The following is a 26,441-nucleotide window of genomic DNA, read 5'->3' on the forward strand; positions in this document are numbered from 1 at the left end:
AGAACCAACCACGACGCAAGAGGAACACTGATGACGTGCAACCCCATGACCCAATCTGGGGCAGTGATGTACCAGCGGAGTTCAAGTTGTGGACCACCGGACAGAAGGTCCTGCACTCACTGTTCCCATGGGTCGGAACTGGAAAAAACACGTTAAGAATTGAGACTCTTGACTACCGATTTGGACTTTTCCTGAACAGCTCAACAAAGATGAATAAGGCTCAGAATGAGGAAATCGACGCGATCAGAATAGTGGTCATGCAACACAGGGTCGCCCTGGACATGATTCTCGCTGAGAGAGGGGGCCTCTGTGTCTTATTCAACACCACTTGTTGCACCTATATCCCGGACAACGTGCACTCCTTGACCATGACCACCGCCCTAGACAAGTTGCGACAACTGAGTAATGCGCAGCAACAAGACTATGTCACGAACAATGAGGACTGGCTGACCTGGCTGCTGAGTGGCAGCTGGAAGACCCTCGTGATAAAAGGACTCGTAGTGATAGGAGTTCTGCTTCTATTATTGTGCTTGTTTTCTACATGTATCCTACCATGCATAAGATCCATGATTGACAAAATGGTACAGGCCACAGTAATTACCTATGTTGGACTGACAAACCTCACAGAAGAAAGGGAGAGAAAAAACACACCTGTGACGATTTAGTATAGAAACACACACACACATACTGAATGATGCTACAATTGAAAATGTTATAAGCAAGTGATTGTTGGCTGATAATAAAGTATGATTAAGTGAAAAATATTAACATCAGGAGGGGATGTTAAAGAAGAAACGCTTTTATGAGTTTTATGTTGCATTAAACTACCTGCTCATAGACAGAGTGGGCTGAAGAAGCAAGCCCAAATCCGCCTTGGAACCCTGAACATCGGAACAATGACCGGAAGAAGTCGAGAATTGGCTGATGCCCTCAAAACCCACCGCATCGACATCGCGTGCATTCAAGAAACCAAGTGGAAGGGAGCGAAGGCACGGGACATTGGAGAAGGCTTTAAGCTTTTCTACAATGGCAACCGGGCCCAGAATGGAGTGGGCATAGTGGTGAGTCAAAAGCTCCGGGACAACGTGGTCGAAGTTACCCGCATATCGGATCGCATCATGTCAGTGAAGATCGACGCCGACCCGACCGTCCTACGGATTATCTCCTGCTATGCACCACAGACCAACTGCCCCGACGAGGAGAAGACAGAATTCTGGCGCGCCCTCGACGACCACCTGCAAACGATTAGCCCTGAGGAACATGTGGCGGTAGGTGGCGACCTAAATGGACATGTAGGCAAGGGGAGAGACGGATATCACCGATTCCATGGCGGCCAAGGATTTGGGACCAGAAACGACGACGGTTGCCGGGTACTGGACTACGCAGAGGCCCACGATCTTGCCGTGACTAACACCTTCTTTAAAAAGAAGCCGGCACACCTCATCATGTACTCCAGCGGCGGCAGAGACACCCAAATCGACTACTGGCTAGTCCGAAGACCCCATCTCAGCCTAGTCACGAACGTAAAAGTCATACCATCAACCCATATTGGCCCTCAACATCGGCTACTTGTGATGGATCTCCGACTCAACCTTGGCCAACGACGACGAAGAACACCAACCATGACGGTGGAGAAGATCAAGTGGTGGCGCCTCTCTGAGTGCAAACAGCAGCTTATAGACGCCCTTGAACACCTCAACGTGGACTCCAATGAGCCAGTGGACAAGGCTTGGGAGAACGTCGCCAGTCAAATACGTGACGCAGCAGGCAACACCCTTGGGGCGACGAAACCAGGGAAGCACTTCATCGACAAGCAAGTATGGTGGTGGAATGATAGCGTGCAGCAAACCATCAAGGAAAAGAAGTCGGCACTCAAAGTGTGGCTTCAATCCCGCAGCGATGGCGACTACCAGCAATACAGGGCCCTACGATCGGCCGCAAAGAAGGCGGTAGCAGCGGCAAAGGCATCGCAATATGACCAACTGTATGAAGAGTTGGACACGCCCGGAGGAGCGAACAAAATCTACCGCCTTGCCAGTAGCCGCCATCGAGCAACACAGGATATTGGCCAGGTCAAACACATTAAGGATGCTAACCATCAAACCCTCCGCGACCTGCCCGCCATCCTCAATGGCTGGAGCGAGTATTTCTCCGATATCTGCAACGTGGAGTTCCCTCACCAGCCAATCCACAGTGCCCCGCCCGTCCCAGGACCTGTCCCGCCAATCACCATCAAGGAAGTCGAAACAGCCGTTAAAAATATGAAGAATGGCAAAGCGACCGGACCAGACGATATACCAGCCGAAGTCTGGAAACTGCTCGGGCGCCAAGGCGCCTTAGTCCTCGCCAGCCTGTTCAATAGCATCATCAGAGACGGGACCGTCCCAGCAGCCTGGTCAACCAGCATAACGGTGCCCATCTGGAAAGGGAAAGGCGATGTGGCTGAATGCTCCAACTACCGCCCTATCCGACTCCTAAGCCATACCATGAAGGTTTTCGAACGGATCATCGACGCCAGGATGCGAGAAATCGTCAACTTAACGCCCAACCAATGTGGCTTCATCAGGGGGCGTGGCACGATGGACGCCATCCATGCTGCCCGCCTGCTTTTGGAGAAGCACCAAGAGAAGTCCAAGACCATCCACATGACCTTCCTCGACTTGGAAAAGGCGTTTGACCGTGTCCCACACGACCTTATCTGGCACTCCCTGCGATCACATGGAGTTCCTGAAGCCTACGTCAACTGGACAAAGCTCCTCTACCGACAAGTCATCAGCGTGGTCAGAAGCCCAGTGGGAACATCGTCGCCCTTTAACATCAATGTGGGCGTCCACCAAGGCTCGGCACTCTCCCCGCTGCTCTTCATCCTTTGCATGGACACTGTGACGGCGGATCTCCAGTCACCCCATCCCTGGACACTTCTCTACGCCGACGATGTCTTCCTGGCTGATGAATCGCGAATAGAACTGCAATATCAAACGCAGCAGTGGAAGACTCGCCTAGCTGACTTCGGCCTGAGGCTTAACACCAACAAGACCGAATACTTAGAGGCTGGCCCCCAGACCGACGGTACGATCAGCGTCGATGGAGAAGATCTGGCGAAAGTACCTCATTTCAAATACCTCGGATCGATGATCAGCAATGACGGCGATATCCTACTAGATGTACGAGCCAGGATCAACGCAGCGTGGATGAAATGGCGCCAAGTCACCGGCGTCCTGTGTGACCGAAGAATGCCCAATCGCCTCAAGTCAAAGATCTACAAGAGTGTAGTGCGCCCTGTCGCCCTCTATGGATCCGAGTGCTGGCCAGCCACCGCAAAGCACGAACAAGCCCTCCACGCGATGGAAATGCGGATGCTGCGATGGTGCCTAGGCCTGACACGATGGGACCACGTCATGAACACCGACGTTAGAAAGAGGATGGGAGTCGCGCCAATCACAGATAAGATGCAAGAAGCGAGGCTGCGGTGGTACGGACATGTGGTACGGAGCGATGAGAACTCAGTGGTGAGAACAGCACTGCGGCTCAGCCCCCAAGGACGTCGACCTAGAGGCAGACCAAAGTGGAGATGGATGGACCGAATCAAGGACGACGTGAAGAAGATCGAAGTCGATCTGACCGACGCCCTTGATCGACCCAAGTGGAGACGACTTTGCAGAAAAGCGGACCCTGCAACCAAGCGGGAAAAACGCTAGGAGGAAGATGTTGCATTAAAGTATGTTCATATTTTACTCTTAATAGGAAAAGAACAAAATGTACTACTCGTTCTGTTTATAGAAAGAGGAAGTTCACCCTATGACATTTATACGAACTTAGACACACACACACACATATATGCAAAATTAGAGGAAACTGCTATGCTTGTTTCACCCTGCTATAAATAATAAACGACTACTGCAGCTCGGTGTGAGTCCTCTCTGAGCCCTCACCCGTGCAGCACGTTAACCGTCTCCAAGTGTCTCAGTGTTGTTTATTCACCTAACTGTTTGATAACTGTAAATCTCTGACAAGAGTTTATTTATACCATCTTCACGTGAACACATTCAAGAACATAACAGATGAAGACACATTAAAAACTTCCACACTACATGAAGCAAGAAAAATAGTTTATTCCTTTATGTAGAAAAAACAGAAACATCAAACATCTCCAAGACTCTCTTTGAAAGAACTAAAAACCTTTGTTCTCATGGTCCAATCATGAGTGAACTCCCCGATGAAGCCTTGTGTGCTAAAACATGTCAGAGTTTTAAAGGTTAAACATGAGTTTCCAAAACGTTTTGCTGGAGAACAATGAACTATTTGACTGAGTTTCAATCATTTACAGACGAGCAAAACCAGGACAGAGAAAAAAGGACAAAACTGACTCAGTAAAACAACAGAAAAGAAGATCCCATGTAGATCTGTATTATGTAGAAGTTCAGCCCAGCAACCAGTTCAGTTCAACACAAGTTTAAATGATTCTATCTGAACTCTGTGGAGCCTGATCTCAAGCTTTTTGAGTCTGACACAGAAACCAGAGGATCTTTCTGTGTCTTCAGATTCACTGTGATCCAGTGATGGGAGTGATTTCAGCCCTGAGTGATCGCGCTGATGTTTGCACAGAGCAGACAATGAGGTGAATGTTTGGGCACATTGGTAACAGTGAAACAGTTTATTAGTAACGTGGGATTGTTTGTGTTCAGAGTATGAACTGAGATTCCTGAAGCTCTTGCCACACTGTTCACAGCAGTACACATCATGTCTGGTGTGAATGCGTAGGTGTGTATTTCGGCTCTCTCTCCGGCTGAAAGTTTTTCCACAGATGTCACAGCTGTATGCCTTAATTCCAGAGTGGGTAACTAGATGCTTCTGTAAGTGGCTACTGTGAGTAAAAGCTCTGCCACACTGATCACAGCTGTACGCTTTAACTCCACTGTGGATGAGTTGGTGTTTTTTTAGGGAACCCTTCCTGGAAAAAGAATTTCCACACAAGTCACAGCTGAACGGTCTCTCTCCAGTGTGGATGACCTGATGCTGTTTTAGTTTAGCCCTCACAGTAAAACCCTTCCCACACTCGTCACAGCTGTATGCCTTAATTCCAGAGTGGGTAACTAGATGCCTCTGTAAGTGGCTACTTTGAGTAAAAGCTCTGCCACACTGATCACAGCTGTACGCTTTAACTCCACTGTGGATGAGTTGGTGTTGTTTTAGGGAACGCTTGAAGGAAAAAGACTTTCCACACAAGTCACAGCTGAACGGTCTCTCTCCAGTGTGGATGACCTGATGCTGTTTTAGTGAAGCCCTCACAGTAAAACCCTTCCCACACTCGTCACAGGTGTGTTTTTTCTCTCCCTTTCTTCTGTGAGGTTTGTCGGCCTCCTGAGAGCGCTGACTTCTGGCTCCATGTTGGTCCTGCAGTGACAGAGATACAAACAGAGGCAGTGAGTGAAATGCAGTCATGGAACAAACTCAACCTTCAAACTCCATTAACACTAGTTTTAAACCTGAAGGTGGAGCGTGGCACCAAACACCTTAAAGGTCTCTTATCCCCACCTGCTGGTAGTTCTAACACATTACATCCAACCTGCTGTTAAAGATAATTCATGACTGTTCAAACACTAAAATCATGCCCATCCCTCCTGATTGTATACACACACACACACACACACACACACACACACACACACACACACACACACACACACACATTATTTTATAATTTAGATTATTTTGTTGTTTCCTATTACATATTTCTATAATTTGTATAGATTTATACAGAATTATTCAGTGATAATAAATCCTATGTTTGTTTATTCTAAAGGAACCCCGTTAGCTTCCACAACAGATGTTGCTCGTCTTCCGTCAAATACTCACATAAAATATTACACAATAAAGTGGATTCAAGATATCCACCTAATTTCACTCTTACATCCACAGTGAGGTTTCACAATTGTTCAAATATAAGCAATCAATAATAATAATAATAATATCAATAACATTGAGGCACATTACACAAATTTCAAAAACAAATCATGTCTTACAATATTTACAACAACTGAAAGCTCTGTAAATCGGCTTTTAAGTGTTCATTGAAGTTTTGAATAATTCTCTAATTTTTTAAGGCAACTTATTCCACTTAAAAGTTGCTCTAAATGTAACAGTTTTACAAAACGTTACTTTTAACTCGAGCATTTACTAAATTGCAGCTTGTTGAAAACTGTGTAATATGAGCAGAATAAATGTGGTGTGTTTAACAGAATTGCTTTCTTTAGAACTACAAGTAAGCCAGAGAATATTTTAGCCTGTACAGGAAGCCAAGAAAGGTTATTATGCATTTGATCAATATTAGTATAGTATGAACATCTTCACACATCTGGACGCCTTATTCTGGACTAACTGAAGTCTGTTAAGATCTGTCTTATTAGCTGCTGACCAAATGATTGAACAATACTCCAGATGAGACATTACTAGTGCATTAATGACATCTTTCATAATGAAGAAGTGATACACAAAGAGCATTTCATAGCCATAGCTATGCCTTGTCGGCAGAGTTATATGACATTAGTGATGTTTGTACTTTCAGCGTTAACTTGCTTTTAAAGCCTTTAAAATATACGCCGTTCAATAGTCGACCTTCATCTCACAGAGAATGTGATGATTTTGTGGATAATTAAAGTCAGTCATATATCCACAAACACAACAAGCTGAAAGTCAGTGATGCTGCTCGGTTTGCAGTCCTGAACATCACGGCACAAGCAGGATTCACTGCACCACCACAGACCTGTGATAGCACTATCCCCCTGCTGAACGAGCTGAACACTTTCTTTGCTCGCTTTGAAGTCCAAAACAGCACCACTGCACAGAAGACCCCACCCCCTCCTGGTGACCAGGTGATGACTCTGTCCCCGGACAGCGTGAGGAGATCCCTCAGCAGGATCAATGCACGTAAAGCTCCGGGTCCTGACAACATTCCTGGTCGTGTACTGAGAGACTGTGCAGTGGAACTCACTGATGTCTTCACAGACATCTTCAACATATCACTCATCCAGGCTGTCGTCCCCACATGTTTTAAAGCCACCACAATCATTCCGGTTCCAAAAAAGTCATCTCCCTCCTGCTTTAATGACTACCGTCCTGTTGCACTTACTCCCATCCTGATGAAGTGCTTCGAACGACTAGTCATGCAACACATCAGGACTGTCCTGCCCCCCTCCCTGGATCCCTTCCAGTTTGCGTATCGGCCCAACCGCTCAACCGATGATGCCATCTCCACTGCACTCCACTCGAATGCTGTTCATAGATTTCAGTTCAGCATTCAACACTATAATCCCCCAACAGCTCACTCAAAAACTGGTCCAGCTGGGGCTCAACACCTCACTGTGCAACTGGCTGTTGGATTTCCTCACCGGAAGACCTCAAGCAGTACGGGTCGGCAGTAATACATCCAGCACCATCATTTTAAACACGGGGGCCCCGCAGGGATGCGTGCTGAGCCCCCTCCTCTTCACTCTGCTGACCCATGACTGCACTCCATCATACAGCTCCAACCTCTTCATCAAGTTTGCGGACGACACAACGGTGGTGGGTCTCATTAGCAACAGGGATGAGACCGACTACAGAAGTGAGGTGAGATGCCTGGCCACGTGGTGTGCTGACAACAATCTCTCTCTGAATGTGGAGAAGACGAAGGAGATTGTTGTGGACTTCAGGAGAATGCACACCCAACATGCTCCTCTGACCATTGTCTGTGGAGAGAGTGAGCAGCACCAAGTTCTTGGGTGTGCACATCACAGAGGATCTCTCCTGGACGTACAACACCACAGCACTGGCCAAGAAATCACAGCAGCGTCTCTTCTTTCTCCGCAAACTAAGAAGAGCAGGAGCACCAGCCCCCATCATGTACACTTTCTACAGAGGCACCATCGAGAGCGTCCTGTCGAGCTGCATCACTGTGTGGTTTGGAGCCTGCAATGCGTCCTGTCATAAAACCCCCCAACGCATAGTGAGAGCTGCAGAGAGGATCATTGGTGTCTCTCTCCCCTCCCTCCAGGACATTTACAGCACCCGTCTCACTAAAAAAGCCCTTTGCATAGCGGCTGATCCCACGCACCCAATGCAAAGCTTCTTCAAGCTGCTGCCGTCAGGGAGGAGACTGTGGAGTCTCCAGGCCAGGACCAGCAGGCTGAAGGACAGCTTCATCCATCAGGCTGTCAGGAAGCTTAACTCCCTCCCGATTCTGCCCCCTCTCCCCTCTCTCCTCCATGGTCTCACTGAACTCTGTCACACACACACACACTCTCTGACTCACTCACTGGCCTGCACCAGTTACCAGTCACTTTGTGGAGCAGTGGACTGCCATTACCTCATAAGACTTTGTGTTACACTATCTCTTACCGTACATTACTAAATCTCCAGTTGCACTATTTGCCTATTTGCACTACTCTGCCTGGTTTACACTCAATGTCATTTACCCTTACTTGACTATTGTATATTGTATATTGTATAGCTTTCTTGGTATAATCGTATTGTATTTATTTAAATTTTTACTTTTTAATTATTTTACTTGCATTTCTTAATCACTCTCTTATATTTAAATGTTCTTTTGCTATTTCATCTAGGGTTTGAGAGTAACGAAATTTCTATTCTCTGTATGTCCTGTACATGTGGTAGAATTGACAAATAAAGTTGACTTTGACTGTTAATGTTAGCTGTGTTATATTGCTGCCTCTGTTCGGTGGTGTCGAGCCAAACGCACTTTAACGTGTGTTTGAACGAGCTGACGGTTCACTCGTTAAGCTGAAAGAAAGATGCTTTAATCACAGCAGTCACACATGTGTCCACTGCACCATCTGGAACTCTTCTTGTTTACACTCGTAATAACACAAACACTAAATCCTGCTTCTCTGGTGCTGTTGTGTAGCAGTGTGTACACCTGAGACTGTCACCTGTCTGTCTGTCCTGCACTCTCTCTCTGTTTCTTTCTCTCTGATTGTGGAATAAAAGTATGAACATGTGTTTATAAGTTACACTTGTGTTTGAATCCTGCAGCTTATCACACATTTAATTTCCATGTGTGACGACTGCAAGTGTCCAGAGTGAGGACAGACTGAGGGACCCACTGCTGCACATCATCTGTGAGGCTTTGCACCCCTGATGATCCACCAGAACAAATTCAGCAGTGTGTGAGGAAGAGGAGGAGGAAGAGCCAGCAGCACAGAAATGAAGCCCAACAATCATGTTTCACAGTCCTGTGGTCTCAGCCTCAGATACTCATCAAATCACACAGAGCTCATGTAGAAACAAATGAACTAAATATGTTCTCCTTCATTTCTGTCAAACAAAGCTGTATGAAACGTTTCCAGCTGTTAGTATCATGGTTGCTAGGCAACCTGGGCAGCGCGACGGAGGCTAGACGTCCCATTTCACGAGCCTACGAGCCTCGCACTTCGGCCTTAGCGGTCTTTGAGTACGCGGCCCTTGAGGACTTTAAAGCTGCAGAACCTGAATCGGGATACAGCCATGATGATCTCCAGCCTCGTGCTCGCCAACATTCTCACCTGAGTTAAGAAGACGATCACTGAAATGGTCTCAGCAGGTCCTTTGATGACAGCAATGAAATGCAGTGGTAAGGCTTTTTGGGGATTAAGTTAGTTTTCATGGCAAAGAAGGATGATGCAGTTCATCTGATCACTCCTCATAACATTCTGGAGTGCAGGCAAAATGCTATTATAAAAACTTAAGCAGCAACTTCTCCAGGTTCCAATAGTTATGCAATTCTCAAACCTTTTGGCCACGACTGTATAACCTCTTCTGAAGTTTAGTGGATATTATACATGGTTATGCTCAGGATGTGTTGGCCAGTTTCCACTGGAAACGCCTTTTGGTTAAACTGTCAGCGAGGAATTAGCATTTGCACTGTTACATTTTTATATAACTTTAATGCACATAAACAACAGCTGCTTGTTTCAGTGAAAATACATTGATGGGTTTTTAATAAAGTTGTGCAGCTGTAAAGTATTTTGTCTGGTGTCAATTATATCGTCAGCTACATCGTTATGGCAAATGTTCAAATGTATATGGTGATAAATATCTTTGGTCATATGGTCCTGCTCTGTCTGTCACCTTCTGTGTTGAGCTCATTGTTTCCTCTGTAGAGGCTGAGCTGAGTCCAAGTAGCTGAAAATGTTCCTCTGCTGCTCCGTCAGACTCTCCTCCTCCTGCTGATCAGCTGGGACACAAAACAGATCTTTGTTAGGCTCCACACTGCACTGAAGAGTCAAAGTGTCTCATATGTTCATCTGACAAGTAAAAGAACACATTTTTGTTTCCCGAGGTGGGCAACTTGTTGGAAACAAACACAAAAGGTTTGAGCACTGATACCTGCCATTGCTGCCATTGAAAGATGCAACGCCAGCAATGTGGATTGTCAAGACTCAAACCAATCATCAAGCAAAGACAACAGGGATCATTTGTTTCTGTTTATTTAGCATTCACAGCATTTGTAGTTGCCTTCTGTGCAGGGGAAGTCCACGCACACTGAGGGCACGTCAGGGATGACGAGAAAGTGACAGGAGAAAATCCGTCCCGGTCAACCACCCAAACATCAATAACGGGAACCTTATACAGCGCTTCCCTATACACGTCGAACTCCCGCAGGCACAAAGACATTACGGAGGCTATCACTTATCACCTGACCAAAGATATGGCTCCATCAACACTGTGCAAAACGAGGGATTTAGGAAAACGATCAACACCCTAGACAAACGCTACACAGTGCCGTCCCGCAACTATTTTTCTATTGTCGCACTACCTGCTCTGTACACGCAGCGTCGAGCAACGGTGGAGACGGAATTTCAAGCAGGACAACATTTTGCTGCAACAACAAAACGTGAGGCATTTGTTGTTTTATGTTTATTTATTGTTATGACAGAATCATGATCTCAATTCTAAGCCAAAAAATGGTGATTCTCATTTTATGCAAAATCGTGCCGCCCTAACATTAACACAAAACTATTGTTTCACCAGAGAAACACACATGAAGAGAGAGAGAGAGAGACAATAACAGCTACCAAACAGTCGTCATAATTCGTCACACAATGAGAAAAGGACAAATCAACAAGTAACAATGACTAATTAATATTAAAATCTGTAACATAATGTATTGTTTGGAGTTTAGTCTGATTGGTTCAGGATGACCTGCCATTATCCAATCACACGTCTGCTTACCTGCATCTTTTCTCTTTTTTCTAACCTGAGCACCTGATGGCTTTGAACTTTTGTTGTCCATCTTCCATTGGTTTGAATTTTGCGCTCCAGTACAAACACAAATCCCCCAACCCAAGGATCAGCACAATTAACCTAACAGACCTACACCTTAGTTCACAGATTCACTTTGTCTAAGGTTGATTTCTGGGATTTCACACAACCCAGGATTCAGATCGTGAATCCATGATGGGCTTGGATTTACATCATTATAAATGAAATGCGCTCTACTTGGAAGCAGCCGGCCCCACCCATTTTGACAGGTTGTGTGAGACTTTAAATCATCAAACTGTAAATTATAAATTTAAATTGTTATTGATCCTTTACCCCGAGTCCTAAAGTGTAGATTTATTTTCTTACTCTTCTTATACAGTGGGGCAAAAAAGTATTTAGTCAGCCACCGATTGTGCAAGTTCCTCCACCTAAAATGATGACAGAGGTCAGTAATTTGCACCAGAGGTACACTTCAACTGTGAGAGACAGAATGTGAAAAAAAAAAATCCATGAATTCACATGGTAGGATTTGTAAAGAATTTATTCGTAAATCAGGGTGGAAAATAAGTATTTGGTCAATAACAAAAATACAACTCAATACTTTGTAACATAACCTTTGTTGGCAATAACAGAGGTCAAACGTTTACTATAGGTCTTTACCAGGTTTGCACACACAGTAGCTGGTATTTTGGCCCATTCCTCCATGCAGATCTTCTCGAGAGCAGTGATGTTTTGGGGCTGTCGCCGAGCAACACGGACTTTCAACTCCCGCCACAGATTTTCTATGGGGTTGAGGTCTGGAGACTGGCTAGGCCACTCCAGGACTTTCAAATGCTTCTTACGGAGCCACTCCTTTGTTGCCCGGGCGGTGTGTTTTGGATCATTGTCATGTTGGAAGACCCAGCCTCGTTTCATCTTCAAAGTTCTCACTGATGGGAGGAGGTTTTGGCTCAAAATCTCACGATACATGGCCCCATTCATTCTGTCCTTAACACGGATCAGTCGTCCTGTCCCCTTGGCAGAAAAACTGCCCCATAGCATGATGTTTCCACCCCCATGCTTCACAGTAGGTATGGTGTTCTTGGGATGCAACTCAGTATTCTTCATCCTCCAAACACGACGAGTTGAGTTTATACCAAAAAGTTCTACTTTGGTTTCATCTGACCACATGACATTCTCCCAATCCTCTGCTGTATCATCCATGTGCTCTCTGGCAAACTTCAGACGGGCCTGGACATGCACTGCCTTCAGCAGCGGAACACGTCTGGCACTGCGGGATTTGATTCCCTGCCGTTGTAGTGTGTTACTGATGGTGACCTTTGTTACTTTGGTCCCAGCTCTCTGCAGGTCATTCACCAGGTCCCCCCGTGTGGTTCTGGGATCTTTGCTCACCGTTCTCATGATCATTTTGACCCCACGGGATGAGATCTTGCATGGAGCCGCAGATCGTGGGAGATTATCAGTGGTCTTGTATGTCTTCCATTTTCTGATGATTGCTCCCACAGTTGATTTTTTCACACCAAGCTGCTTGCCTATTGTGGATTCACTCTTCCCAGTCTGGTGCAGGTCTACAATACTTTTCCTGGTGTCCTTCGAAAGGTCTTTGGTCTTGGCCATGGCGGAGTTTGGAGTCTGACTGTTTGAGGCTGTGGACAGGTGTCTTTTATACAGATGCTGAGTTCAAACAGGTGCCATTCATACAGGTAACGAGTGGGGGACAGAAAAGCGTCTTACAGAAGACGTTACAGGTCTGTGAGAGCCAGAGATTTTCCATGTTTGAGGTGACCAAATACTTATTTTCCACCCTAATTTACGAATAAATTCTTTACAAATCCTACCATGTGAATTCATGGATTTTTTTTTTTAAATTCTGTCTCTCACAGTTGAAGTGTACCTCTGGTGCAAATTACTGACCTCTGTCATCATTTTAAGTGGGGGAACTTGCACAATCGGTGGCTGACTAAATACTTTTTTGCCCCACTGTATTTATTGTTTGTTTACTTGCACCGCTGTAACTGCAGCCTCGTCGTCTCGCACTCACTTTATAGAATTTAGAAAAAACATCGGTGCAGATTATAAGTCTGTATCATAATATCTGTTTGTTGTGTTGTTTTTATTTTGTTTTGTGAGTTGGTTATTAGATGCCGCTCCAGCCAGCCAGAGACTCCCCGCCGCCCCGCCCTCTCCTCCCTGTGCCGCCAGCAGCAGGCGCACCTCGCAAACGGAGGGTGCCCTTACTCCCAGCAAATGGCTGATAGAAAACCGATCGGTGCCTACGAATTTCCCAATATGCGCTGGCATGACGTCGGGGAAGCATGGGTACGACCGATTATTTTATTTTTTTCTTGCCCGTGATGCCCCCCCACCACGATGCATTCTATTGGTTTGCACACTTACACACACCCAGCTGTGGTTTCCTGTTTTGCTGGACTCTGGAGAGCCCCGCCTTTAACGCTCTTCTCTCACAGAGAGCAACAGAAAACTTGGAAAAACTCCAGATTGACTGAACTCAGTTCAAAGTTACCTTGACACCTTTAGATGTGAGACGTAGTGATGGTCCGCTTGAAGCTGACGCTCCGGTGCGTGTGTCAGAAAGATCAACGCGCTGCTTCAGAAGCACCGTGTCGAGGCTTGATTCGTTTGGCCAGAGTCACGTGATCAGTGACGTCTGAAGCTTCGTTTAGAACGTACCTTTTTTTAAATCGAACTTTATTGAAACACAATGAGTATACAACATACAAACAGATGAAGTTTACAAAAGAACAGAACATGAACATACAGAACCAGGAGTAAAAAAATGATGATATGAGTAGGCGAAAAAAATCAACATATTGTAACGTGCAGTGGAGATGAAGCCAGCCGCGGAGGTGTGCAGGTGGATAGCGAATGAGCAACAGCTTCTGACTTTCCAAAAAGTACTCATTTATTTACAATATCAAAAATAAAAGTGCTACCTCTACCACACATTACTAAAGAGCACACTAGTCTGCGTACACACGGGAGCATCCATTACAGGAGGAGTGCGAAGAAGAACAAAAAGGGGGTGACACCAGTCGTGAGACAGGAGGCGCCGCCATGTGGTGATACACTGCATTACAATAGCAACTGTTACATAGTCCCCCCCTGGTGAGAAAAAGGCTGTCCTCAGCCGTACACAGCTGAAAAAGCACACACCACACCTAACAGTACCCTATACATAGAGGTTACAGCTAAGATTGGTGCACACACACAGGGCAAAAGACCATTTAAAAATGAAATTGGTGAAAATAAGACGAATATGTACAGTGGAAAATCAGTTTTCTTAGTTTTTTTCACTTTTTTCTTTTGTTCTTTTTTTTCTAAGTAAATGCCAAGAATGAACCTTAACGCACGAAAGATCTATAAAACTGGATTAAGTAGAGCAAACAGAAACATCTACATATCATGACTCAAAGTAGCAATGCAACAAGACAGCATCAAACAGGTTTAACCAAAACATTTCACTTCAGATCAAGCCTGGTTGTGTGAAAATCATTAGTCCATCTTTTGTTGCTCCAGCCAGACGTAACTCTGGGGCAACGTCTGGGCCTGAGATTGTAATGTCCACCAGCAGCTGGGTGCTGGACAGATCTGGGTGAAACACTCTCTGGAACAGCGCCCACACCAGAAGAAGAGTCAATGTCCGGTAAATCAAAGGGGAATGGCTCAGAGTCAATGTCAGTGTCTGCAGGGGGGCCAGGGTGGGCCTGAGAGTCAGAGTTCAGACCCTCTGCGGTCTCTCTCTCAGCAGGCAATGAAACAGAATGTTCTTTGGAAGTGAGAGAGTCCCAGGTATGGAACGGTTGCATGTTCACAACATGATAAACACCTGCATCCACACCGGAGTCCACCCAAGTGAGCCTGTAATTAACATCACTGAGTCTCTGAGATACACACAATGGTCCCTGAAACAGTGGTGCAAGTTTAGCAGTAAAGTTAGACTGAGCGTCTGACCTGGGGTGCGTCTTAACTCTCACAAGGTCACCAACACGAAACGTAGCATGTCGATGTCTCAAGTCATAGTAATGTTTTTGTCTGTCATGGCTATAGTCCAAAGCTGCTTTGGCGTGGTCGTGAGCTTCCTGCAGGGAGGCTCTCAGAGTCTCAGGGTAAGGCACACCCGGTTCATCAACACCTGCTGTAGAAGGCTGAGTGATAAGGTCAAGCGGGGTGTCTAACTCACGATCATAAAGCATCATGGCAGGAGTCATACCTGTACTGTCATGGGGGGCGGTGCGCAGAGCAAAGCAAATCTGAGGGAGAAACTTGTCCCATGATGTGTGCTTATCACCTACATAAGCGCGGATTGCAGTTTTCAGAGTCCGGTTGACGCGTTCAGTAGCATTTGTCTGAGGGTGATATGCCGTAGTGAGTCTGTGCACCGAGCCTAAGGCAGAAACAACATGTTCAAAAAGCTCACTCACAAAAGGAGACCCTCTGTCAGAAATGAGGTAAGTGGGTGTACCATGCCTAGCAAAAATGTCAGTGACGAATTTACCAGCTGCTACCTGAGATGTAGCTTCTTTGACAGCACTGGCTTCAACCCATTTAGTCAAATAGTCAACAAACACGATCAAATAAGCATTACCACTGGGGGTGCGGGGAAGTGGCCCAACAAAATCCACACCCACATACTCCCAGGGTATCTGGGGGACAATGGGAACCATAAGACCGGCTGCTTTTTTCTGACTTGGCTTGGTGAGTTGGCACACTGAGCATGAAATCACATAGCGTTTCACATCAGCTGCCATTTTGGGCCAGAAAAACCTAAAACGCAGTCTAGCCAATGTCTTAGAAACACCCAAGTGACCTGCTGTGGGGTGGTCATGGTAATAGTCCAGCAAGGTGCCTCTCATGGAAGTAGGGGCAAACAGTTTCAGCTCTTTCAAAGGGTGCAAAGCACATGTGGACTTGGGTTCTCTGTGATACAAAAGAGAGTCATACACAACATACTGTAACAAGGTGGCATTGTCCGAGCTGTTCAGAGAGTCTGCTTCAATGTCTCTGAGGAGTGGACCTGTGACATGATCGTCTAACTGCAGCTGTCTGAATTGTGAACGGTCAGCCAGAATGACGGGGGGCAGAGTACGAATGTCCAGGCTGCCCATAACAGCATGATCTGGTAAAAGATCAGTCGGCCTGTCACAGGTCAGAGGCAAAGGGTTGCGTGACAGTGCGTCGGGAACTTTGTTCTGTGCACCAGGTTTGTGCACTATTGTGAAATCAAAGTCCTGCAAACGAAGTGACCAGCGGGCGAGTCGGCCCGTTGGGTTTTGACGAGACATGAGCCACCTGAGACTGTTGTGGTCAGTGAAGATAGTAACATGAACACCTTCAACATATGGGCGGAAGTGTTCCAGAGCCCATATCACAGCGAGGCACTCCTTCTCTGAAGTGCAGTAGGGGAGTTCAGCTTTGTGAAGGGAGCGACTAGCAAAAGCCACAACGTACTCACGACCCATGTCATCCTTTTGCATCAACACTGCCCCAAGACCAATGTCACATGCATCGGCGTGAATGGAAAAGGGACGGTTGAAGTCTGGAAATGACAGGATCGGGGCTGATGTGACATGATCCTTCAAAGTGTCCATGGCCCTTCGACAGCTGTCGTCCCAGTGGAAAGCATTGTCCTTTCTGGTGATGGCGTGAAGAGGTTCGGCATGGCGGGCATAATTCTGAATGAAGCGTCGATAATAGCCAGTCAAGCCAAGGAACTGACGGACGTGTTTCACTGAGGTTGGGGTATCAAACTCCTTAACCGCCTTTACTTTGTCCGGATCGGGCTTAACACCTGATGATGTGATGCGGTACCCGAGAAAGGTGAATTCATCGAGGCAGAATTGGCACTTTTTGAGCTTCAATGACAAGCCAGCAGCCTGGAGTCTGCCCAGCACCTCCTCAAGATCCACTAAGTGCTGTTCAAAGGTAGGTGAGGCGATAACAATGTCATCCAGGTAGACTGCGCACGTTTTGTAAATGAGGCCAGCAAGCACAGAGTTCATGAGTCTCTGAAAAGTTGCAGGTGCGTTGCAGAGCCCAAAGGGCAGCACCCGAAACTGGAAGAGACCGCAGTGAGAGATGAAGGCAGTTTTAGGCTTCGAGTCCTCTGCTACAGCAACCTGCCAATAGCCTCGCGCTAAGTCCAATGTCGAGACAAACTTTCCTCTTGCCAGAAAGTCCAAAGACTCATCTACACGAGGCAGGGGATAAGAGTCTTTTCGGGTAACTTGGTTGAGCCCTCGAAAGTCCACACAAAACCTTGGTTCCGTGGCCGCTCTATTTACAATGACTACAGGAGCTGCCCAAGGGCTTGTGGAAGGTTCAATGATGTTGTCCTTCAACATTTGTTGCACTTGTTCTTCAATCACACGTTTCTTAGCAGGTGACGTGCGATAGGGTGGGAGTTTGACAGGTGTTGCATTGCCAGTCTCTATGGCGTGCTCAGTGAGAGCCGTTCGACCAAGTTGACCATCAAACAAGGAGCTAAACTTGCTGAGCAGATTTAGTAAAGCATCCTTGTTGTTCTCTGAGAGACTTGCTTCAGACAGTTTGGCTGTTAAGTCTGAGCGAACCAAGTCCAAAGACATCAGTGTTCCAGGTGAATGTGAGTAATCATTTTGAAGGTCCTCTTCATTGTCTGCGAGTGGGCAGGGGATGTCCTCAATGTAGACTGTTCTAGTGGGAATGTGAATAGAAACAGAAGCTCTTGCCATAAAATCCATTCCCAGAATGAAAGGAGAGGACAAATCTGGTATTATGGCAAAACGCTGGTAAAAGTTCTTGTTCATGAATCCAATATTGAGCCAAATAACACCAACAGGGATACAGGGAGCATTATTGGCGAGGTTAACTGCAGGACCATTCCACTCACTTGTGTTTCTAGGGTAAGAGTCATTTACTTGAATGAGATCTGTTCGTACAGCTGAGAGGGAAGCACCCGTGTTGAGGGTGGCATCCACAGATGAAGCATTGAAGTTCACTTTCGTTCTTAGTGGGGTATTCCAGTGGACTTGTGAAAAATTGTCTTCCAAGTGTCCAAGACTGTGTCCACCCTGTAGTGAATCGGGCGTGTGAGGCTCCGTTAGTAATTGGGGGAAGGTTGGCCTCTGTGAAATGTCCTCCCCCCCTCTGTAGTATCCCGACTGCCTGTATTGTGGCTGGGATGTGGTGCTGCTTAATTCCACCTTTTCATGGCCAGGGTCAGAGGGGCCAGGTGCTGGCAATGGCTGGACTGGGCCATGCCTAGCGGTGTTCGAGGCTCGTTGTGGCAAATGAGGTTGGGTGTTACAGTTTGGGTAGGTGCGTGTAGTGAACCCTGGCTGAGAGCATTTGAAGCAGTAAGGTTCAGGCTTATAGTTGTCTTTGCTACATAAAGCAGGCTGTGGTCTTTGTGGTCCAAGCACTGAGTGAAGCTCATGAGCACGTAGCAGCAGGTCCATTACAGAAGTGACGCCATACAGGGCAACTCTGTATTTTTCGAGAGCATGTTTACTAATTAGGTCAATTCTGTCTTTTTCAGGTGGGGGGCTCTTCAGTTTGTCAAACTCACTCAACATGTGGGCGACAAAGGTTGGGAGCGGCTCGTCCTGAGCCTTAACACGATCCAAAATTCCTCTCAGGATGCGTTCTTGGTTGTCGGAGGGCAGAAAAACTGTCTTAAACAGTTGACAGAATTGAGCCCATGATGTGATGTGGGAGCTCAGTGCCTTGAACCATTTCCCAGGCTCTTTTGCAAGAAAGTGTGGCAGTTCGTTTAGCAATTGCCCATCAGTTAGGTTCAATGAGGCTTTGTTTGTGCCAACTGCATTTAACCAGTCCTCAGGTTGCACTTTTCCGTCCCCAGCATACACAGGAGGCTCCAGCTTTGCGTGATGTAAAGCTGCCGCAATCACTCTGGAAGTGCTGCTGAGTTCAAGTGAGTGAGATGGGAGGAAAGGATTTGTAGGTTGGAATGGGTTGCTGGGCAGGAATGGATTGGTACTGTTGGTGGGTTCAGTTTTGTCCATCACATGAACATGAGGTGTCGATGTGGCCATTGGGAAAACAGGAGACTGTGGGACTGCAGGAGGGGGAGAGTTCCCCGTTATGAGTTGGTCCCACTGCCTTAGTAAACTCTGCTGTATGTTCAGTGAGTCACGTAAACAATCACTAAGCTTATTCACCTCAGTTCTTAACTCCACCACTTGTTGGCTAAGGCTAGGAGTCACATTTTCAACTATCTGGCACATAGGTAACGAGGTAAGTTCCATGTCTGAGTCAGAGTCGTCTGGGAAGTGTGCCATTGCGATTTCAAAAAAATTAAGCCGCTCCAGGGCACAGCGCAGTTATTGATATAGCAGTAAAAGAGTCAGTTAGGTCAGACTAGAAAAACAAAACTGCAAAAATGCGTTAAAGATTAAATTGAGAAAAACCACATATAAAATTTCGCCCAACAACTGAAATTAGACTGGAGTGATCAGAACCATGTTATTACAATAGCATGTCTGCAACACTAGAGCTCAATGCAAGATTAGTTTTAAGTCGTTTCGTTATACTGAGCCGAAGACCAGCACCAACGGTTGTAGTCGGCCAAGCTATTACTTACATGTGCTACAGTCAGTCTCAGCAGAGGGAAAGGGGAATGAAAAGCCAGCAGAAATGTTCATGTCCAGGCTCTCCACAGAAGAATTAATCCTTAGAAGACGAAACCAACAACAAATAACAAATCCACGGAGTCCATTCGCGTCGCGGAGTCAGCTTCTCTCTTTTTCTTTCTCCCAAGCGGAGCAGCGGCACACCACGGTATTGTCGAGAAAGGAAATTATTTTACTGCTATAGTTAAATAATTGTCATCATTACCATTGCATTAATAATAAAATCTGGAGGTTCTTGATTCAGGGGTAGAACAGTGTGTGTCTCTTTCAGAAAGACTGAGTTGCAGGCTGACAGGAAGTTGTATGCAGAAGTGAAAGCAGGAAGTTATTTTGAGCCGCAGGCTAAGATGAGGCTTTAACAATGTAACAGATAGCTTTAAGAAGGCCTTAAGCAGCTATGACTATTTTATACACAATGCATATCTGTGCTTATTAAAGAGTTGGAGCTCGGTCAATTAATTGGGGGTCGGAAGCTTTGTTCGGCGCGATGTTCGGACAATCTATTGTGCAAGTGACTTGGAGCCATAGAAGGAATCGCAATACATGCTTACAAAACACTTATATATCAGATCATTTTATATTAAGGTTTTAGTAGAGGTTCTTGGTTAAAACATTTATTTAGTAGAAGACATACATATAGTTTCAGTGAGCTTCTGGTCTGGTAAAAGGTCAGAAGTGCAACAGGTGAATTGAGAAAGAGCATTTGAGGACGAGACACAGACAGTAGGTGAAGAGGTGACACAAAGAGCATGTGAGGTCAACACATACACACACATAGAGTTAAATTTATTTAGAGGAGAGATTACTCATGTCTGGTTGTAACTGCAAAAGTGTCTCGGTAAAAGAGGAACCGTTCCTTGTTGTCTCGGCAAGAAAGAGGAACAAGACAAGAACTGAAAGGTAGACAGGAAGGGCTAGCCATGAAAATAGAAGATGATTTTCTAGGTGAAAAGTCATGATGATGTTGATCTGATCTATGTATAAAATGTACCGGTGACGCATGAAGGGGCGTCAGTAAACAAACCCTGATGCTATAAAATATCTGTTCATGCTTTGATTAAGTCGAAGACTACTTCCTGTCTGCGTACAGAGTTGTCTTCCCACGCGTGTATTCATTAAAATCATCGTTTGACTTCACCCGGCCGGATTGGTGTGGTTATTCTTCGATCACCTCTTGTACCCTTCCTCAATATTGAATCTTAACATTTGGGGGCTCGTCCGGTTATTGAGGAGGGAGAGTTGGAGGTTTAGACGGAGAAATCCGGGGTCTTAGGTGGTCTGACGGGCAGACATGAATTCCAGTGGTCTAAGTGAGTGGACATAAGCCGGCTTATCCAAAAGGTAAGGCACTACCTGTTGAATTATTTCCAAAGTGTGCCAAATTGGATATGATAAAATTTAAGTCTACTCACTGAAGTTACTGGTGGATGTCTGTTTTGATTTTGATGAGAATGTCATGACAGTACTGAGGATTTAAAGCAGTTGGACTGCTGGAAAGGATTTAATGCGGTTGGACCGCTAAAAGGAAAAGCAGTTGGACTGCTGGTAATGATTGAATGCGGTTGGACCGCTAAAAGGAAAAGCAGTTGGACTGCTCAATGTTTTTAGTATCTTAGGGAATTTGGTTATTATTTGGTTATAAGGTTGGACCTGCTTCAGTCTGACACTTTGTTGGGTGTTTTACTGTTGTTTCAAAGTATTATAAATTACTCAAGAACGCCAGTTGGACTGGTAGGAAGCGCAGTTCTCGGAGGTAATGCTCCCTCCTGGCCAAGGACGCTTGGCCCTGACCTATCGGCGAATAGGGTTAGTACGGTTGGCAACCGGGGAGAACTTGGGAACCTCCAAAATAGCTAGGAGTTAGAGTCTCCTTACCGTTTGGAACGGTATCTGCGCTTTTTTGGGCAGCAAAGGTTGGACCTTGGGTGTTGGACACTTTTAAATTGAGTTAGGGACTTTAGAGATGAGGCCAGAAACTGTTGGACAGATACTGGTTAATTGATTACAAAAAAGTTGGACTTTTATCGGTTAGACCGTTAACTTAAATTTTTCGAAATTCGGTAGGTGTTAAAAGGCATAAAATCTGTGCAGTTGTAAATATAAGACGTCTTTGTGAATATAAAATAATAGATCTCTGTGTGAAAGGAGTCTGAGGCAATGCTGGAGCTATTTTTAGACGGTGTGTGTGAGTGTGAAAATGCAAATGAGTAAGCAGTGAACTGTTTAAGCCACCGTTGGTTTTACAAATACTGCTGCAAACATTGTTGAGTGTGTGTTTAAAATGCCATTTATGTTTATTAGAGGACTATAAATAAAGTTTTGAGTTGCCGTAGTGGATGCATAGTAATTGACTGAAGTTGGATGTAGATATATAAATATATTGAGTGCACTGTGTATACTTAAGATTAACATATTACTTTCAGTAGTAACTTCTCTCCAGCAATAGTTGCTGGTGTGTTTTATTTTTTCAATTTCTTGTGTGAATGCGGTGACTAGAAGGTTTTGAATGATGAATAAAGGTGTGAGAGGTATTTCTTTGGTGATGTAAAGTAGGATGTTTTAAAGTTTGAAAGTGTTTTTAATTTAAGAGATGCATGAGTGATGTTATAAGAGTTTAGTTTATTTAAAAGGTGTGTGTGAGAGGATTATGAAATCATTGTGTGAATGATGCTACATTTTAGATCAAAAGTTAGTAGAATTACAGAGGGTTTGTAGATTGTAAATACAAAATAAGTTTGATTAGCCTGGAGAAACAGCAGAGCAGCTGCGTGCTGTGTGTGTGTAACAGGAAATGGTGTGGGTGACAGGAAGTTTGCATGCCCATATAAGGTGACGAGTGAGCACCCAGAGAGAGAAACAGATGAGCTAAACTCTAGGCAGATTAAGTATGGAGGTTTTGAGAAAAGAAATGAAAAGGATATTAATTGTATGTTTTAGTGTGTCAAAACAGATTACAGATAAATAAAGGTGGACTTCTCTCAACCTGGAATTTTGAGTACGGCGCCAAAACCACTAGAGTAGCATAATTGGGAGAAAACAGGCCAGATTTTGGCTTAAAATTTTACAGCTTGACCTCGCACTTGTCCCCATCCTGAGAAGAAGCTCAAAGGACAGTTAATCTCCTGATGAAGACCGACAGAACATCGTGGACTTGAGAAGAATTAATAGCAGGCAAAAGACAGTGCAACGGAAACCACACTGACGACACCAGCAGCAGCATGTAAGGAACCACGAGGTGGAAACATGTACTGTAAATTACAGGCTGGGCAGTTGAACAGTGGGATAATGAACGGTGGTAAAGCACTGGACACTGATTGTCAGATTTGCCATGCTTGGAGTAATCTTGAAAGAGATGACTGAGAGGATCAACAGAAAAGAAGAAACCACGTGATGAAACATGCACGGTGGACAGCAGGCTGGTAAGAACAGTGTGACATGACTGTTTAAAGGCACTGAATGTGGTATTTTGCCAGGCTGGGACTTGATCCAAAAGGAAAATACGGAAGAGAAACAGAGAAGAAACAGACTGTGTTTGCTGGAATTCAAGACAACAAAAGGACACTGAGAGAAGAGGACGGTGACCAGTGAGAGGCGAAGCTGGACGACTTCGACTGTGAGAATAGAGGGTGTAATTGGACTGAAAGTGAAGCTTGAACTCATGATGGTTTAGAGATGTCCACCGTCACAAAGAAAAAGGGGTAAACAAGAATAGAAAACACACATACACAAAGTGTTACATGTGAAATTATTTCTGGAAAGAATCAGAAGTGAGATAGTTTTGAATTAAGAAATCAGAGAAAAGATGCATGAATTAAACCTGACTATAACATATAGAGGCAATGAAGAAAGCAGCTTACACTTACTGAACATTAACAAAATACATGGGAAAAGCAATGAAGACCTGCTTACACGTATATACATAACATAAGTTGGGACCTCTGACCAGAGAGAGGGAAAAGGGTAGTTTAAGTACATATGATAATAATGAAAATGTCTCAGTTGTGTTTCTATAGGGGCGAAACAGATCTGGATCAATTTTCCACGTGCAGCGGTCGGAAGAGACCTGTAGGTTAACTTGACTGGACATGCCAAGGCAAGTTTCTGGTTGAATTGTTTACAGCGCCATGTCTCCATAAACCTGACAAGTGGGCCCTAGCTTCTGGCTGAGGAGCAGGAATAAGGTGGGAACTTCAAATTTGGGTTAGCAAATTTGGGAAAGAAACTGACGGCTTAAGTGGAGAATTGTGCAGGAGTCTGACACACTGCAAAAGCAACATATGCAAATTCACATACACAAGCAGAAAATGCATTAACTTTATGAAGACAAGACAAGCTCATCGAGATTAATGCATAGATACAGATTAAACTTGGCTAAGAACACAAACATATGCAATGAAGAACAGCTTGCTATTTTGTATGAATGATACAATGGTGTGAATGTTTAATAAAATACATTTGTGTTTGTAATTGAGGAATAGAAGAAGCCATATGACAAAGGGGGTTATGTTTTATGCTGAATTGAAGTATGTTACAGAGCATAAGGGGGTGATTTTTGTGTGCAAATTGTGTGGTTTTAATGAGACTTTTGGTGTATTGAGGAGGTGAAATTATGTGGTGGCAAGATTTGTGTGTTTAAGGTTGTTGTGGTGATGGGTTGATTTTGTCAGGTAGGTTGTTGTTGTTATTTTTGTTTTTAATAGAGGGAGTTTTAGGAAACATGGACATGTCTAAAATTGGGCCCATTATTTTGTAACAGTGCACTTAAAGAAAACCTGTCAGGTGATTTTGTTTTGTTTTTATGAGCTAACAATCAGCTCTATTTTTCATTTCTGTTTTGAGCAGGCCTGCAACAGTGAATAACGGCGCTGAAAATTCTCGGGAAGAGCAAATATAAGGCGGCTTTCCAGATTACAATTGGCTGAGGAGAGCTACCTGTGGGGACTATTCGGGTCGTAAGTCCCTGTAAAAAGGATTTTATGCGAGTCAATCCAGTCCAAAAGCATAGAGAAATATTTTCCTATGGAAAATAAAAATGACTGAGCTCATTTTGCTGAGGGTGGAGTATCTGATCGTGCGGGAAGCTCCACTATCAGCAAATAAAGGTGTGACTGCATGTGAGTGAATGTGAGACTGTATGTGAGTGAGGATGAATTAATGTGGACAAACAATTTGTTTTTACCAGAGAAAATTTCTGTTTTGTTTTATTAGGTGGGGTTAGATTATGGGATTATAGTATATTGTTGGGAGAAGGCCAAATGTTAAAGGGGAAATATTTTTTGATGTGACTCAGTTGTCATTAATTGAAGAAACACATGACTGATAACTGTTCTGTTTTAAGTTTATTTTATGACATAGGTTGGATCATGAGTGGGGAAACTGAGCATTTTTAACTTTTGTATAGTATCTTGACACATGAAATGTATCAAGATAAAGGGGGGTTTAGGGTTTAATAATTTAATTGTTTAATAATTTAGGATCATTTTAGGACCTTTTGGGTTTTTGATCATTTGGATATGGTAAAACTGAAACTGTTATTTTAAGTTAAGGTTAAAGGATTAAAAGTGAACTTGTCACGGTTTGCGAGGCAAGCCGTGTGGAGTTGTAGAAAAGGACCCAAAAGGCGGCAGCTCTGGTGCAGGTGAATATTTATTTACAACGGTGGGCACAAAACAGCACTGGTGGAAAAACAACCTAAACTGGGTAAGCTAATAACACAAACCAGAAAAGAGACGCAGGGAGACCGAGGGGAAACAACACAGACGAACCAGCAACTACCATAACAGAAGACACAACTTAAATACACCCAGAGCACGGGGAGAACACAGACATAACAGGCTGGGGGAAACATGGAATAAACACAAAGAGAGACGAGAGCTCATAAATACACAGAGGGGCACAAGGGGGTAAGAGTCATGAAGGGGTAGAACAGCTTTGAGTTCTTTTTGATTTTTAGAAGAAGTGGTTATAATGTAGGCTTACACATACAGATATTACATAGGAGGTATTTTTAGGATAAAGGGGGAGCTTATAAATAGAAATGATTTTTATACATATTGCATTTTGTGCTTTTAAAGGAGTTGTGGCTCAAATTTGTCTCTGGAGGGTCACGAGCCTTTGGCTAGCGCTATGATTAGCCAATCTACTGTGAGGATAATATGAGTTCATGAAGGATTGCACACGCTTACAGACACAGAGTTAAGAAACACACATGACAGTATTGATTCCAGGCAAAAGGCCTTAAATTCATTTAGCTTTTAACTGAACTTAAAGAAGGACCAAAGAGGAAGGAAAGCAGATATTTTGGTTAGGTCTGATAAACTAGAATTAGGAGGTATGGTTACATTAAAAGGAGCAAAATGAAATAAAAAGGCTACACCAAAATGGGTTATAACATAGGAAATGTGAGGTTAAAATGAAGTTAACACATAGGAGTTGTTTCAAGGCAGCATTTAGCTATGAGGAAATGTATACAGGAGTAATTGCTTATATGCTTAAACTTAATTGATTAAAGTGGTTGTTTTCTTTTAGAGTGGAGGAACTTGTAGTAGTGAC

The 26,441-nt window shown here is 44.6% G+C and overlaps 1 long non-coding RNA gene across 2 annotated transcripts in view; it reads right to left on the reverse strand.

Moving 5' to 3' along the window:
* Window positions 1–5,277: 5,277 nt before the first annotated feature.
* Window positions 5,278–26,441, reverse strand: part of LOC146577254 (uncharacterized) — a 41,615-nt gene continuing 20,451 nt past the window's right edge. Inside the window, exons 1-3 of one of the 2 annotated variants that reach the window (XR_014891641.1) lie at window positions 13,763–13,983; window positions 10,105–10,210; window positions 5,278–5,394 (exon numbers count right to left, since the gene is read on the reverse strand). This is a non-coding gene — a long non-coding RNA (uncharacterized LOC146577254). Of the gene's footprint in view, window positions 5,395–10,104; window positions 10,211–13,762; window positions 13,984–26,441 lie in introns of those variants that run through there. The other variant, XR_014891642.1, reaches the window with a different exon arrangement.

This window comes from Mchenga conophoros, linkage group LG3 (assembly GCF_057382185.1).
Source record: "Mchenga conophoros isolate Kocher_MC1m ecotype Shallow Benthic linkage group LG3, M_conophoros_male_GT1.1, whole genome shotgun sequence".
Classification (NCBI taxonomy): Eukaryota; Metazoa; Chordata; class Actinopteri; order Cichliformes; family Cichlidae; genus Mchenga; species Mchenga conophoros.